This window comes from Hylobates moloch, unplaced genomic scaffold, assembly GCF_009828535.3.
Source record: "Hylobates moloch isolate HMO894 unplaced genomic scaffold, HMol_V3 SCAFFOLD_4, whole genome shotgun sequence".
NCBI classification, from domain to species: Eukaryota; Metazoa; Chordata; class Mammalia; order Primates; family Hylobatidae; genus Hylobates; species Hylobates moloch.
Genome location: NW_026652279.1, coordinates 126,271,560 through 126,286,530, shown reverse-complemented (window position 1 = coordinate 126,286,530; position 14,971 = coordinate 126,271,560). Strand labels below are relative to the sequence as shown.

The 14,971-nt window shown below is 33.5% G+C and overlaps 1 pseudogene; it reads left to right on the top strand.

The window, feature by feature from the left end:
• The first annotated feature begins 4,923 nt into the window (after positions 1-4,923).
• The window catches only part of LOC116467495 (legumain-like), a 104,737-nt pseudogene continuing 94,689 nt past the window's right edge, over positions 4,924-14,971 (top strand).

The following is a 14,971-nucleotide window of genomic DNA, read 5'->3' as shown; positions in this document are numbered from 1 at the left end:
AATGCTCAAGAAGCCAGTTGGTCTTTTAATGAATGTGTAAAATTAAATAACACAATATCTGTAATTCAATTGTTACAAATATGTATATAATTTAGATACTAAGTTATCTCAGAAATGTAGTCTATATATAATGAATCTGAAACATAGCATAAAAAAGTAAAGCTTCCAAGTAAAATTTCAAGTTAACCTGAAGTTAGTCCATGAGTTTTACGTGAAAACCGCTCTACTGTCTTCAAGACAATCCTTTCTTTCTCGGTCTCTGCCATCCTGTTACGGTTAGAAAGGACATTCTTCTGGTTCTCTTGTCTATAGCTGCCTTTGTGGTAAAACAGGAACTTTCCCACCGAGCCCTTGTGAAAAGTGAAGACACATCATTTTTTCCATGATTAATGATTTCCCACTTTTTATCAAAGGCTTATTTTTAAAAGGAATTCTTCAAGTTTGTCTTTTGATCCATGGCAATGTAAAACAACAAAATGTTTTGTATCATAATAGAATTTATAGTGATAGGCTTGCTGTTGGCAGGTGCAAAAAATTAAATGTAGAGGGGGAAAAAAAACACCTTTCTTATTTCCTGGAGTCTATTTCACTCTATCTGATTTTTTATCTGTATTTCAAAAATACTGATTTTCCATATTGAAAATTTAAGCACCCTTCAAGTGTTGTTGAGAAACAGCAGTAGATTTTTAAAGAAAATTGCCGATTTTCTTATACAAGAATTAGCCACATACTTCATAAAAATACGTATGTTCCATTGAACGTGTCTTTTGAGAATAGTCTGTTTTGGTTTTGCCCTATAGGCAATCAAAAATGGTTTTGCAAAATGGTAAATAAGATCTAGGGTGTGCCCCAGCATCTGGCACATAAACGACAGCATCGTAATTATTCTCATCAGCCATTGACACACAAGCCATCAACCACACAGAACACATAAACGTGACAGCAACTCAAATGAAAAAGTTTAGCGCCTATGAGGCAGGAGAATAGGGTCTGGAGGCAGGGAACCAAAGGCCGGTTCACCGTAACTTCCTAGACCTAAATCAAAAGGAAAACCCCAACTTTCCACACCTAAGTAACAAAAGGACCAGAGGCTACTCCCTTTGCAACCTCACCACCCCCACCTTCTTGCTCGGAAGATGGAAAATTGAAGGTACCTCTGACTGGTTGCTTTCTGCAAGCAATCAGATGTTTGCATAGAAGTATTACTTCGTAAGTTCACTTCAGCCTCTGACTGGTTGCTTTCCACAACCAATAAGACTGATTGGGGGCCACTACCTCATTTGCATGGGGTGTACATGGAGTGGCCAACTGGAAACCTCTAAGGAGTGTTTGGATCCCGGAAGATTCTGTAACCAGGGCCCTTGAGCCTCTGCTCGGGCTACTCCCACCCTGTGGAGCATACTTTAATTTACAATAAATCACTGATTTTGTTGTTTCATTCTTTCCTTGCTTTGCGGTTCGTTTTGCCCAATTCTTTGTTCAAAATGCCAAGAACCTGGACAACTTGCAGTCAAAACCCTCCACCAGTAACACCTATTTCAGACTTTAATCTTTTAAATTGGCATCTCATTGTTCCAGTGACTTAAATAATAATAAAACCTACATTTTAAATATATTATTGACTGTACAACACTTTTTCCTAATCTTGAAACTTTAAAGAGAATATTTGAAAAACATATCAAGAGCTAGGTTTCTAGGTAAGTGTACTTTTATTTTCATAACTAAGTGAATTAAAATAACACAATTTTTGTGTTTTGAGCAAATATGAATTTTGTTGCAGGTCTTTTGTGCCAAAGCGTAACACACTTTATCTTAGTTCTCCTGTTTCTCACTCTCTCTCCCCCTACTCCCGCAATTGATGTTTACTTTCTTTCTCGTTCTGTGGAATATGGAAATAGTATTGTATTAACATTTTTACATACTAAAACAGGAAACAACTTTCTATATCCCTTGTGCACTTCTCATTTTGTACATTGAATTGAATGTTTCCAAAGTACACATTATATGTTTTCCTAATTTATGACAGTTGCACTGTTACTTTAATTATCTAATCAAATATTATATAATCTGCTAAAATATTGATGTGAATATGGTATTTCCTGTAAAAACGATTTGGTTTTCAAATAAATTATTAATAGAATTAATTAAGTAACACTACTGTGGAATGCATGGGCAAAATATTGGTAAAATATGGGAATAAATACTATTAACATTTTTCTCTAAATACATCATAAACAGCTTTTTTATTTTATATATATCTAAATATGTAGTATATACAGATAAGTTGTAAATATGATATATTTCTCCTTTTCATGCAGCAGTATATTATTTGTGTCTTTGTTTTCACTTTGAAACATTGATACTTACTTATTACATGGATTTTAAGTGATGCAGAAAAATTCAAAATTATTACCTAGGGAGATAATATTTTCTAAGGCATCCTTATGTGGTTAAGAAAAATACAGATTATATAAAATATTAAGAGGTTGGTGTTCCTTTTTTTATATTTTTACATATAAATATAAAACATATAAATAAAACAGTGTATACAGATTCCTTAATAAACAAGATAAAATTAGCACTTTAATTCTTGCCAACACTTTGCCTCACTTTACATTTCAACCACTGTGAATTACATTGTTACAGATTATCACAAATTATGAAAAATGTATTCTGTATTTTAGATAATATTGTACCAACCATTTAATACCAGTTTCAACTTTCAAATAAAATACAAGTTAACACTCTTCTTATCCCTTTATTAATTTGAATTATGTTTTAAATAATTGAATTTTATCCATTTTTTTCTCACAACTGCTTTACATTTGAAAATTATATTGCATTTCTAACTGAATAACACTACATTTGGGTTAAATATTATTGGAACACAGAAACTCTTAGCATTTTATAGAACTTGATACCTCTTCTCTCCTCAAGAATGAAATTCTGTGAGTAAGCCTGAGGCCCATTTGCTTAATATCCTCCATAAATTGTAAGTAAATGGCTTCCTTTTCTTCTTATTAGATACTTGAATAATTTTTCTCAATCCATTTATTGCAAATATATGTGTTTGTGTATATAAATATATGTATATGTATGTAGCATTTATTATTCTGTAATCACACATACACACACATCCTATATTGTTTGTATTGAAAACACAGTGTTTATTTCAGAACATTATTTTTGTTTTTTGACATATTTTAAATGCCTTTCCCATTTCATTGGGATACTCCATCTTATTTTGGATTTTTTGTCAGTTCATCAAATATATTGTTTTCTTTAGTTCTGTTATTTGATATCTATAATATATTTACCATCACTATAAATATGTTAATTTGGTCCTTAACTTGTACCTTTGGGTGAAAATTCCTTTCTTCTAAATTATTTCAACTCTGAGTTATAAGAAATCTTATAATTTTGAGTCTCATTGTATTGAAGTTAGAGTAAAAATTAAGAAAATGTATGAAGCTAAAATAAATCATTTCAGTCATTTACTACTTTTCTTTTACCTACACTTTGAGTGTGATTTTTAACTTACCATGTTTATATTAAGCTATTCTATAGCATCACAGGCTCTGAAGAATTTTTTTTTTTTTTAGTTATTTGTTATTTTCATATCCGACTTTCTCTCTCTTCCTTCTTTCCTTTCTCATACTTTCTCTTTCTTTCTTAAGCACGTTTCCATAATTTGCCAGCCTTTTTCTTTTTCAGTTGGTGATATTTTTTGGTTCATGAGGAATCCAGCTCCTGGTTAAAAACTGTCCAGTATTTTTTGCTGAACTGTAAGCAATTACAAATGCTTTACCTGACAGGCTTCACAGTGAATGTTGCCATCCTCACACCAGTCTTGGTGTACAGAACATGAATTGCAATCTTTGAAGAAAGCCAGGTCAAGGACTCAGGCACTCTTGGCTGGTCATATTCTTACATATATTTGCAGTCCTAGTCCAGGAATCTTCACTTCTCTATGTCTTTATCTGATGCCTTGGACAGAGATCTTCTTTAGGTGCATCTGCTGAGGACTCCTTAAGAAGGATGTGAGTGGGAGGGAGGAATGGGAACCTTAAAGACACTTTTTCTACCCTGACTCAGTATTCAGTACTTTCCAGTCCTACCCTTTCCCCTTCTCCCTATCCTGGACTCCATGGTCCATAAAACTGCCTTAGCTTTTTGCGTGAGGATCCTGCAACACTGAGATGATCCCAAAGTCTGAACTGATGCACCTGGCCATTGATTGATGCATTGTTCCATGGGGAAAACGGAACAAGAGAAGGTGATGCTTTCTTCTTCTCCCAGCTCAGCTGAGCTCCTGAGAGTGCATCCCAGGCTCGGAATATCTCATTTTTATAAAAGTGTGTGACTTTTATTTGATCCTCTTTCCACCTCATCTGAGGTTTTATTTATTTGTTTATTTATTCATTTATTTTTCCACAATGGAACTAAGGTTTGAGTGCTGGTTCACACTCTATCAAAGTTTATGTAGTCTGAATTTAGGGAGATCTAAGAGGGAACAGATAGAAGGAGACAAAAGTAAAGATGAGAAAAGTAGAGTAAAATGAACTCAATCTACCCTCCATGTAGTCCTTAATAAGATATCTTAGCTCTGGCCAAGATTCTGAATGGTTAAGTAAACCATATTAACACTACTACTACTTACTTAGGGAGTGTATCCCAAAGACTGAATTATCTCAGATTTCAGATTATTCTCTAAGTCAACATGAACAAAGAAATTTCAGTTCTATTCAAGGAAGTAGTTAGGCGTGGTTGTTCATTTCCTTTATTTCATTTGTCTCCTGTCCTTTATTTCATTGTCCCTTTCCAAAGAGAGGAAATATAATCTTCACATTCTATTACATGCCTGTATAGAGGCTATATAAGAATTCTTAGGAGTTTCACAAATAGAGATTGTGGTGAGTAGCAATGAATTTAGGAGCCCTTGGAACCATTCCAGAACTTCCTGTTTCTATCATAAGCAAAGGGGAATATTCACGTTTTGCCAGTTCTAAATGTTATGCAGTGTGGGAATCTTCGGTAAGACATAGAATTCAAAACTGTGCATGCTTAATTAGAAAGCTTTGGTAGGCCCTCATAAAAGTGAGTTGCCACTTAGATTAAACTTCATTAGCTTCACAGTTGATTTGCATCTTTATAAACTAATACATTTTTCAAAAAGTCGTGAAACAAGTTATGTCCATTTCATTGTGCCATCATCATATAATTTTATTATATTTTGGAAAGTGATAGTTTGTGATTCAGCTTCATTCTAATTTCACCTTTGCATCGTCTTGCATTATAAAGTATTATATCTCAGGAAAGCAAACTAAGGCCTCTACTGTGTCAATAGCTTTTTCATCAAGTGGTCAAGCTGGAATTGGAATACAGATCTGTCTGAAACTCCCCCTCTTGATTGTGGTGAATAAATGCTATGACAAGCAATTTGAAACCTGATTCCTAAAATTATGTATTGTTTTATTTTGAAATAACCTAGTAAGTGTGTTTTCCAAATCATATCAAAAGATAGTATGGCAGAGTACAAATATGACAAAATTAAATATTAAGTTTATATCAGAGAAAACATACACTTTACTAAACAAAGTGATATAACGCTATTCGTAAGAATTTGTTGGCAAAAGACCTAGTTTTAAATACAGAAATTCTGATAATGGGCATTCACTAATATTACTGAGTCACTGGCTTTTGTGAAATAGAGTTAAAATAGATGTGTGTCAAGTCTAATATCTCATCACTCAATAAATATTAGACATACATGATCACCTATCAATGCTTCTTAAGATTAACTATGTAGAAAGTGTAATGGTAGACAATTTTATATTGTATTATCTATAGAAATATTTGAAATACTTTCAAATTTAAATACAGTAATTCGTTACCAATGATAATTATTATAAAGTTTTTCAAATTTGTATTTGTTACCAATAATAATGTTATTCTTCCTAGTTAAATCTGTATACTTCCTAGTTAACTAATCTAGTCTTACACATTTATTAAAATAGTATGTCTTTAAGATTAATTGTTTAACATTAAGGTATATTTACAGTGAATTACTAGTGCTTTTTAGCTTTGTAATTAATTTGAATTTTTACCCAAAGACAAATATAGTCCCATGTATCAACTCTGGAAATTCACACAACTTGTAAAACTGTATAGTTTGTTCTCTGTAAGATTTAATGACTCTGAATTGTTTAGTGAACTGTCATTATCCCTCTGCTTGAAGAATTAGTCTAGGCTTCCAACATTACAGAAAATCATCTGGGACACACAAAGGTAGATATAGAAGTAATGATCAAGGACTTTCTAATAATGTGAAGTGTTGCACCTAATCTGGAAGTATAACTATATAGGCAAAATAGAAAAGCATGTTTATATTAAGGTACATACAAAGGAAAGCTGAAAAACAGAAAGAATCAAAGCAGAAAAAGTTTGAAATATCTTCAGTTTGGAATCCTAATATTATATCATAGTATCTCTGAAATAGTTTTCATTGCTTTCAGATTAACAGTGTGTATATGTATGTCTGCAGATATATAAGCTCACTTCAGCTGGTGAGTACCAGCATCAACTGCAATAATGGAGTGCATAGCTTGACATGTTAACCCATTTTAAATCATTTTAGGAGGCTGCAACTGGCCATCAACTTATAGGATGGGACTTATTTGATGCCTCCATAGAAAGAGTCAGTACATCTTGTTGCTATATGAGATTAGGTAGAATGACTCAACTAAAATTTTATCCCAGATTTGATTGGCTCTGACTGCCTCCCTATCCACTCTTATTCCAGAATCAGACACATGGCTTACGTCTCGTTCTGAATGTCACATTGCTCTTTTTTAATCATTGATTTCAGGTCACCACCACTGTTACACACAGAACATTATCCACATAATGCAGAACTGATGGAGAAGGAGAGACCCTTATTCTTGCATGAAAGTCAGTTACACCTAATGGGGCAGATTTAACCAATAAAAGAATTTTTTTTTTTTTTTTTGATGGAGTTTCACTCTCTTTGCCCAGGCTGGAGTGCAGTGGCACGATCTGGGCTCACCGCAATCTCCGCCTCTCAGGCTCAAGAGATTCTCCTGCCTCAGCCTCCCGAGCGCTGGGATTCCAGGCAGGCACCACCACTCCTGCTAATTTTTTTTTTTTTTTTGTATTTTGAGTAGAGATGGGGTTTCTCCATGTTGGTCAATCTGGTCTCGAACTCCCGACCTCAGGTAAGCCGCCCTCCTTGGCCTCCCAAAGTGCTGGGATTACAGGCGTGAGCCACTGCGCCCAGCCAAGAAAAAATATTTCTAAAAATAACCCTCCTATTCTCCCTCCCAGGGGATTACTTTGAGGTTCTCTGATTTTATGAAGCCTCAATGGGGACGTGATGTGTGGTACTGCTACAAGGGGTGCTACTGCACAAACAAAAAGAATGACTTCTTTTTATTATTATTTTTTATTTTTTTAAGGTATAGAGTCTTTTTATCTATTCATGTTTATTTTTTACTCTTGTTAATTTCAATAGTTTGGGGGTACAGGTGGTTTTTGATTACATAGATAAGTTCTTTAGTGGTGATTTCTGAGGTTTTTGTACACCCATCACATAAGCAGTGTACGACTGTACCCAATAAGTATTCTTTTATACAACCTCCCTCCCAACCTTCTCCCTGGGTCCCTAAAGTCCCTTATGTCATTCTTATGCCTTTTTGTCCTTATAGCTTAGCTCCCACTTATAAGTGAGACCATATGATATTTGTTTTTTCATTACTGAGTTATATCACTTAGAATAATGGCCTGTAACTCCATCCAAGTTGCTGGAAAAGACATGAGTTTGTTCGTGTTTATGGCTTAGTATTCCATGGTGTATATAGACGTTTTCTTTATCCCCTCATGGATTGACGGGCACTTAGGTTGGTTCCATATCTTTACAATTTTGAATTGTGCTGCCATAAATGTGTGTGCATTTTTCTTTTCATAGTTATTTCCAATAAGCAAGACTTCTAATGAAGCATGTTGTATTTATTCTCCATAATTGCCCCTTCACTCTTCTGTTCCTTTCCTCTATATTTGCTGGGTTTGCACTTACATATAGAGAATTGTCAATTAATTTTTTGCTCGGTCACATTTGCTTGGGATCTCAAGGTAAAACAGTATTTATAGTGTCTCATTAGTAATTATAAAGCATTTTTGGTAGAATTATTTTCTATTCATATTATTTTCCACAAATACAGCAGTCCATATCAGGTTTAAATATAAGAAGAATTGGCCGGGTGCAGTGGCTCACACCTGTAATACCAACACTTTGGGAGGCCAAGGCGGGCAAATCACCTGAAGTCAGGAGTTCGAGACCAGCCTGCCCAAAATGGAGAAACCCTGTCTCTACTAAAAATACAAAAAAATCAGCCAGGCATGGTGGTGGGCGCCTGTAGTCCCAGCTGCTTGAGAGGCTAAGGCAGGAGAATCACTTGAACCCAGGAGTTGGAGGTTGCGGTGAGCCGAGATCATGCCACTGCACTCCAGCCTGAGTGACAGAGCGAGACTCCATCTCAAAAAAAAAAAAAAAAAAAAAAAAGAATCTCGGTAGAATTCTTTTCCACCAGTTTATGTATATAACACATAGAAGTCATAACCTAGCCCACAGACAGGATAATATTTGCTCATATATGAAAATAATTAAATATTTATCTCCAAAATAATGACCCAATAGATAAATCAGAATTAATGATCGTTACCATTTACTATGTTTAACTACAATTATTTATTAAAACTCAATACCCACAAATGCATCCCATATAAGATGGGTTTGTATTGGAATAGTATAGTTTTTGGTATGAGAATAGTATAGTTCTATCAAACTTAAAAAAATAAGGTTCAAATAAAACGTTTAGCATTCTTATGTGAAATTAATTGTATCTGTTTAAATTTCTATTGAAATCAATGTATATTATAAATATTTGTAATTTACCATCAATGTATCTCTTTTTATTGCTTTCCCATTTGTCGACAAATTTTTCTCATCTTAATCTTTTTGCTGGGACTTGATCAACAAATAGGTTTAGGGATCTTCAGTTAAAAGCGAAGCAAATAATAAAACAGACAAAACTTGTTCTCAAAATCAAAATTATTTAGGTTGACAAAGAAATTAATCTATTCATTTACTAATATTTGAGAAGTGAATTTTATATCTTCATATAAAGAAAGGATCATTTGTTCATATATTATTTCTTCACATAAAGGAAGGATCATTCCTGGATCACATATTGAGAAAGGATCATTCAGCTCCCAGATTTTTGTGAAAACATGGTTTCAAGGTGTCTAGCATACGTGCTATCAAATTTGGGAAGTTAATAGATACTAAATTCCAAATATATTCCAAAACTTGTTTTTGACGAGACACAGAGTATTAATATATTAATTAAAATTGAAAGAACATTCATATTATGGTTAGATGATATGAACCTGAAATCTCACCTTCCAATGGTACCATATCATAAAAAAAAAAAAAAAAAAACTGTCTCAGGGCATGAAAAGCTGTTTATTCAAAGTCAGCAAATGGTAGTTAATGGTTTTCATAATTTGGGAGCCAATTCAACTTAAGAAATGTAGAGCTTAGTGTGAAATTAACTTAATTTGTATATTGAGCGTTCACATATTCGTTGTATTCTATGTTGTGTATATATTTCAATTTGGGGGCAACTTAAGTAACAATGTAAGCTTGACTCATGTAAATATCTGTTCTATATCAAGTTGACTATATATAATTTATTAATCAGTCCAGGTCATTTTTGAAGGTGAAGCGGAAATATTAACATCTTCAATAAAACTGGTATTGTAAATTTCTGGCATTCATGAAATTTGGGAAAAATTTAGCCGTTATTTCTCCAAATTTTTTTCTATTCTAATATACACTCCCTCTCTATAACACCAACTAAGTACATGTTTAATCAATTTATATTATCTCAAAGATATTTGTGTAGTTTTTGGAATATTTTTTCTGTTCTGTGCACTGGAAAATTTATATTTATCTATCCTCAAATTCTCTTGCTTTTTCATTGGTATCATCATTCTGATTTAAGTACATATAGTAAATTGCTGACGGCCATTCTTAACACTTGGGTTATCTCAGTGGCTATATCACTTGATTTTTCTTTTTTGTTGAAGATGTGTTTTGTTTACTTTGCTCTTCCTATGTTAAGCAACTTTAAATTATATCCTACACATTATATCTTTTCAGAGAGTTTAGATTCTATTACACTATTTTTTTGTCTAAAGGAGCGTGTTTCTTTTGAATTTACAGTTATCTTTATGAACTTGAACTTGTGACTCTATTTCTTGGGGAGAAACTCTTGTCTAAGCTCATACTCTGTATTTAGTTTAGCTGTTCTGTGCAGGCAGAGTTCTGGAATCAGTCAAGATTACAGGTAGATGAAAGATGGAGATCCCTTTTTTTCTCTTTGCTTTCCTGAACTCCCCCCTCTCTTCAGTGGCTAGTTTCCCTGGTTTCAGTTTTCTGATTTCCTTGGAGAGAAAGTTACCAAGTCCTTTCCCTAAGAACAGCAGATTGGGAAAAGAAACTGTGCATTTTTAGAATAACATGACTTAGATATAGAGGAGCTGGATTAAAAGTTAAACTCTTTTTGCTGTGAGCCTCTACAAATCTATTTTCACATGGTTAAGGAAGATTGAATGGGAAATCTTTTCCTACCTAAAACTTCCACGACTATTGTATTCTATCTTCCGAATACTTCAGTCCTTAAGCAAATTGGATATTAGATAGGTTTGGGCTTCCATATTTACTTGTATTAGAGTATATTTTTTGGCTTATTTATAGCAGGGTCTCTGATATGCCACTAATAATAGATTCCAAGCCCTATAACTTATTCAAGACAAATTTATGAGATTAAAGGATTCTTAATTATCTTTTTCAGGTTAAAATTCTCTTTCATAATCCCAGCACTTTGGGAGGCTGAGGCGGGCAAATCACGAGGTCAGGAGATCGAGACCATCCTGGCTAACACAGTGAAACCCCATCTCTACGAAAAATACAAAAAATTAGCCTGGCGTGGTGGTGGGCACCTGTAGTCCCAGCTACTCGGGAGGCTGAGGCAGGCAGGAGAATGGTGTGAACCTGGGAGGCAGAGCTTGCAGTGAGCCGAGATCGTGCCACTGCGCTCCAGCCTGGGTGACAGAGTGAGACTCCATCTCAAAAATAAAAAAGAAAAAAAAATTCTCTTTCAAAAAAGTTGACAAAGTTAGAATACAAAAATTTAAACTGCAATTTTGACACAAATGCAAAAATCTTACTATACTACTTAGGAAACAAAACCATCAGTGATTTTAAAGAATATTACACCAGAAGTAATTCATTGCATGAGAGTTTTAAACACAACAGCATAGCTCCTCACAAAAGGTTAACGTATAAGCTAAATTGTTTTCTATAGTTTCATCCAGACATACCTTACTTACAGATTTTATAACTAATGTTGTTTTATCCAACAATAACCATTGTGCAATTGCTTACTTTTCATTCATATTTGAACAGTAGGGAAGAAATTACAGTTGACCCTTGAATAACACAGGTTTTAACTGTGCAGGTCCATTTATGCATGGATTTCCTTCTGTCTTTGTCAGCCCTGAGACAGCGGGATCATCTCCTCTACTTTCTCCTCCTCAGCCTACTCTAAATGAAGATGATGATAAGACTTTGACGATGATCCACTTCCATCTAATGCATAGTCAATATATATTGTCTTCCTTACAGTTTTCTTAATAACATTTTCCTCTGGCTTACATTACTGTAAGAATACAGTATATAATATACATAACATGTAAAGTTGTGTGTTAATTGACTATGTTATCGATATGATTTCTGTCAAGAGTAGGCTATTAGTAGTTAAGTTTTGAAGGAGTCAAATGTTACACACCCATTTTCTATTGCATGGGGAGTTGGTGCTGTTAATCCCTGCATTGTTCAGAGGTTAACTATATATTTTGTAATTCTTCATTTTTTAATATATCTGTTATATTTATGTGACTCTATCAATTGCTATGTTGGTTTTCACGTATACATTTTCACATATGAAAAATTACCTCTGGAAAAATGTGGTTAACTGATAACATGTTTGCCTTTAGGACACAGAATCCTAGGGATCGGGATGAGGGGGAAAAATATTTAACTGTTTTAATCCTTTACTATTGTTCATTTCTAATTCTACTACTTTCTTTAAAAAATGAGTGCTGAGAAGAGTTGAAAATGGCATACAGCTGAATCATGTTTACTCCAATATATAGTCTCTGTTTCTTAATGAATAAGACATTTACACTTGTTTTAATTTCTCATACTTGATTTTTGGTTTTCTCATTTATTTTCATAAGTTTTATTAATATGCTTTCTTTTTGCATTCTTTATACTTTTTATACATTATATTGGTTTGTTCAAGTTTTTCATATTACACTTTTCTATATATAGTTTTCTCCAAATTATCTGTAATCACTATCTTATTTCTATTTTTAGTGGATTAACTTAGAAGTTTAACATTTTATGTTTAAGCATCTTTCTCCTGCTATGTGAATTTAGTTTTTGTCCATATATTTGTACATTTTCATATTGATATCAAATAGACATTTATTACTTTTTTTTTTGCTTCTTATACTGCATCCAAGTGGTTTTTGTTATCACTTCAAATAACAGATCCACCCTAGTTATTTGTTCTGATATATTATGGTTGTGCTATTTTCACTCAGTGTGTACCTGGATGTTGTTCAAAGATTACTTTCATATGTTGAAACTTAGCAATTTGTTTTATATTTTCATGATCACCTAAGTGATCTAGCAACTCAAGAGGCTTATGGCCTATAGGACTCTAGGCTATAGGCAGTCCTAGAACATAAACTTCTCTTCCTTCTCTATATTTGCTAAGTTTTTGAAATGCTTAATGAAGGTTGAAATACTTTTTGGCCTGGTTTTTGCTCCAGATTCTCCATGTGGCTATGTCCAGCTATATTTTGCTCATACCACCCATCATATCATGGGAACAACACATGTCCTCAAGGGGAATCTATGTCAGTGGAAAGTTCATGTCAGCAGTAATCAGTTGACTGACATTTAAGGTTCACTAACAGGTGCAGAGAAAGAAACATTGCCATTTTCCCTTTTCTACTCAAACTTCGATTAGTGATGAAAAATAATAATTATGTCACATAGCTTAGTAATTTTTGCTGTTTTAAATCATCTACACAAAATTTTTCTTTGTGTGTGTGTGTGTGTGTTACTGCATATCATTCTGCATTTTTCTTCTAAATAAATTAAAACTATTACTTTCTAAATTCAGGATTTAAAACAAAAACAATGAGTTTAAACAAACAAGTGTTCAAATAAATAAATGAAGAGAAATTTTCATTTGCCCACATTTGTTTTATCAAAATATTTCTGTGTAAAATATATACCAATGTCCGTTAAAACTAAGTCTTGATATCTTTTTGAACATTTTATATGAGTCAGAATATAAAATTTCAGTAGTTGAACTCATTATGCATCAGCATTTAGTTTAATAAATACTAAACAAAAAACACTATGTAGAGGGGAACCAATGCAGATAAAGTTTTTTTCTAATTTAAAGTCATTTCCAACTTGATTAAACTTTAGAGTGACAGTCTTCTTCCTGACACTAGGTCCCTGGCCTCTCTTGGATAATTTACTTTAGAAAACTTGCAACTGCAAATTCTTTCTGTGCCCCTTTGAAATGTAAATCTTCTTCTGGCCTCTTGTTAATTTACAACCCAGAAATTTCTTTATGCAGAACCTGGAAGACAGTCTTTTGAAATAAAATCATTGAAGTAGATAGGGTCCCTATCTCCCAGTCTCTGAGGGAGGGCAGGAGCCTAACTTCTATAAGCAACAATTAACAAACATTGATGACCTAATCACTTTGTCCAAACTCCTCCCTAACGTCTTTCCACTAGCTCACCTCAGCAGCTAAAAATCCTTGTACCTTTTGTTTCAGAGGAGTTGAATTCAATCTCTCCCTGGATTATAGTAGTCTAATGTAATGTCTTCCTTGCTTGTCAACTCCTTCTGGTGCATTTTTTTCTTTGACATTGTTACTATAAACTTCAGTTATTTCTTTGAAACTTAGATTTAAAAAGTATGTATCTACCCGCTACAGCATATTTTAATATCCAGAGATCTCATTACAAGAATGAATGTGTGTATGTTTGTGTGTGTCTGTGTACGTGGCTTGGTATTAATCAGGTGTTTGAGACTTGGATGTGCATGCAAAACACATAATGTTGTATGAAAAAATGAGTTTTCAGGAGACAAGAAGAAATATTGAAGAGTATAAGAATCAGAATTCCAGGTAGGCTAGCAGGGTCAGATAATGCCTGCCTGTCAAAAAATATTAGTAAGTCCTGGAGTTTGTAATTTGATGGATAGACTCATAAGAACAGACCTCTAAAGGGATAAGAGATCAAAAGATCAGTTTATGAAGAGGGAAGTAAAGTGGCAGATTGCAAGAATTATTAGCCAGATGTTCATACTTCAAGGACTTGTCTAACGGAGGGCAACAGGTAATCTCTTACTTTTTCTGTAATTTAATGTACACAAATATCTTAGAAATAAATGAGAAAGCTTGTACCAAAATGAAAAACTCTGCATTGTTTATATGCAGCACGTTTTCTTTATCCAGAATAAATAAGATCTAGTTTTTGATAGCACAACAGGATGATTATATTCAATAGTAATTTAATTGTACATCTCAAAATTACTAAAAGACTATAATGGGACTGTTTTTAACACAAAAGATAAATGCTTGAGGTGATGGATATCTTGTTTACTTGATGTAATTATTCTACGTTGTATGTCTGTACAAAATTTCCCACGTAACCCATAGATACATACACCTATTGTGTACCCACAAAAATTAAAAATTAAACATTAGAAAAGCCCTGCATTTCCTAATATTAA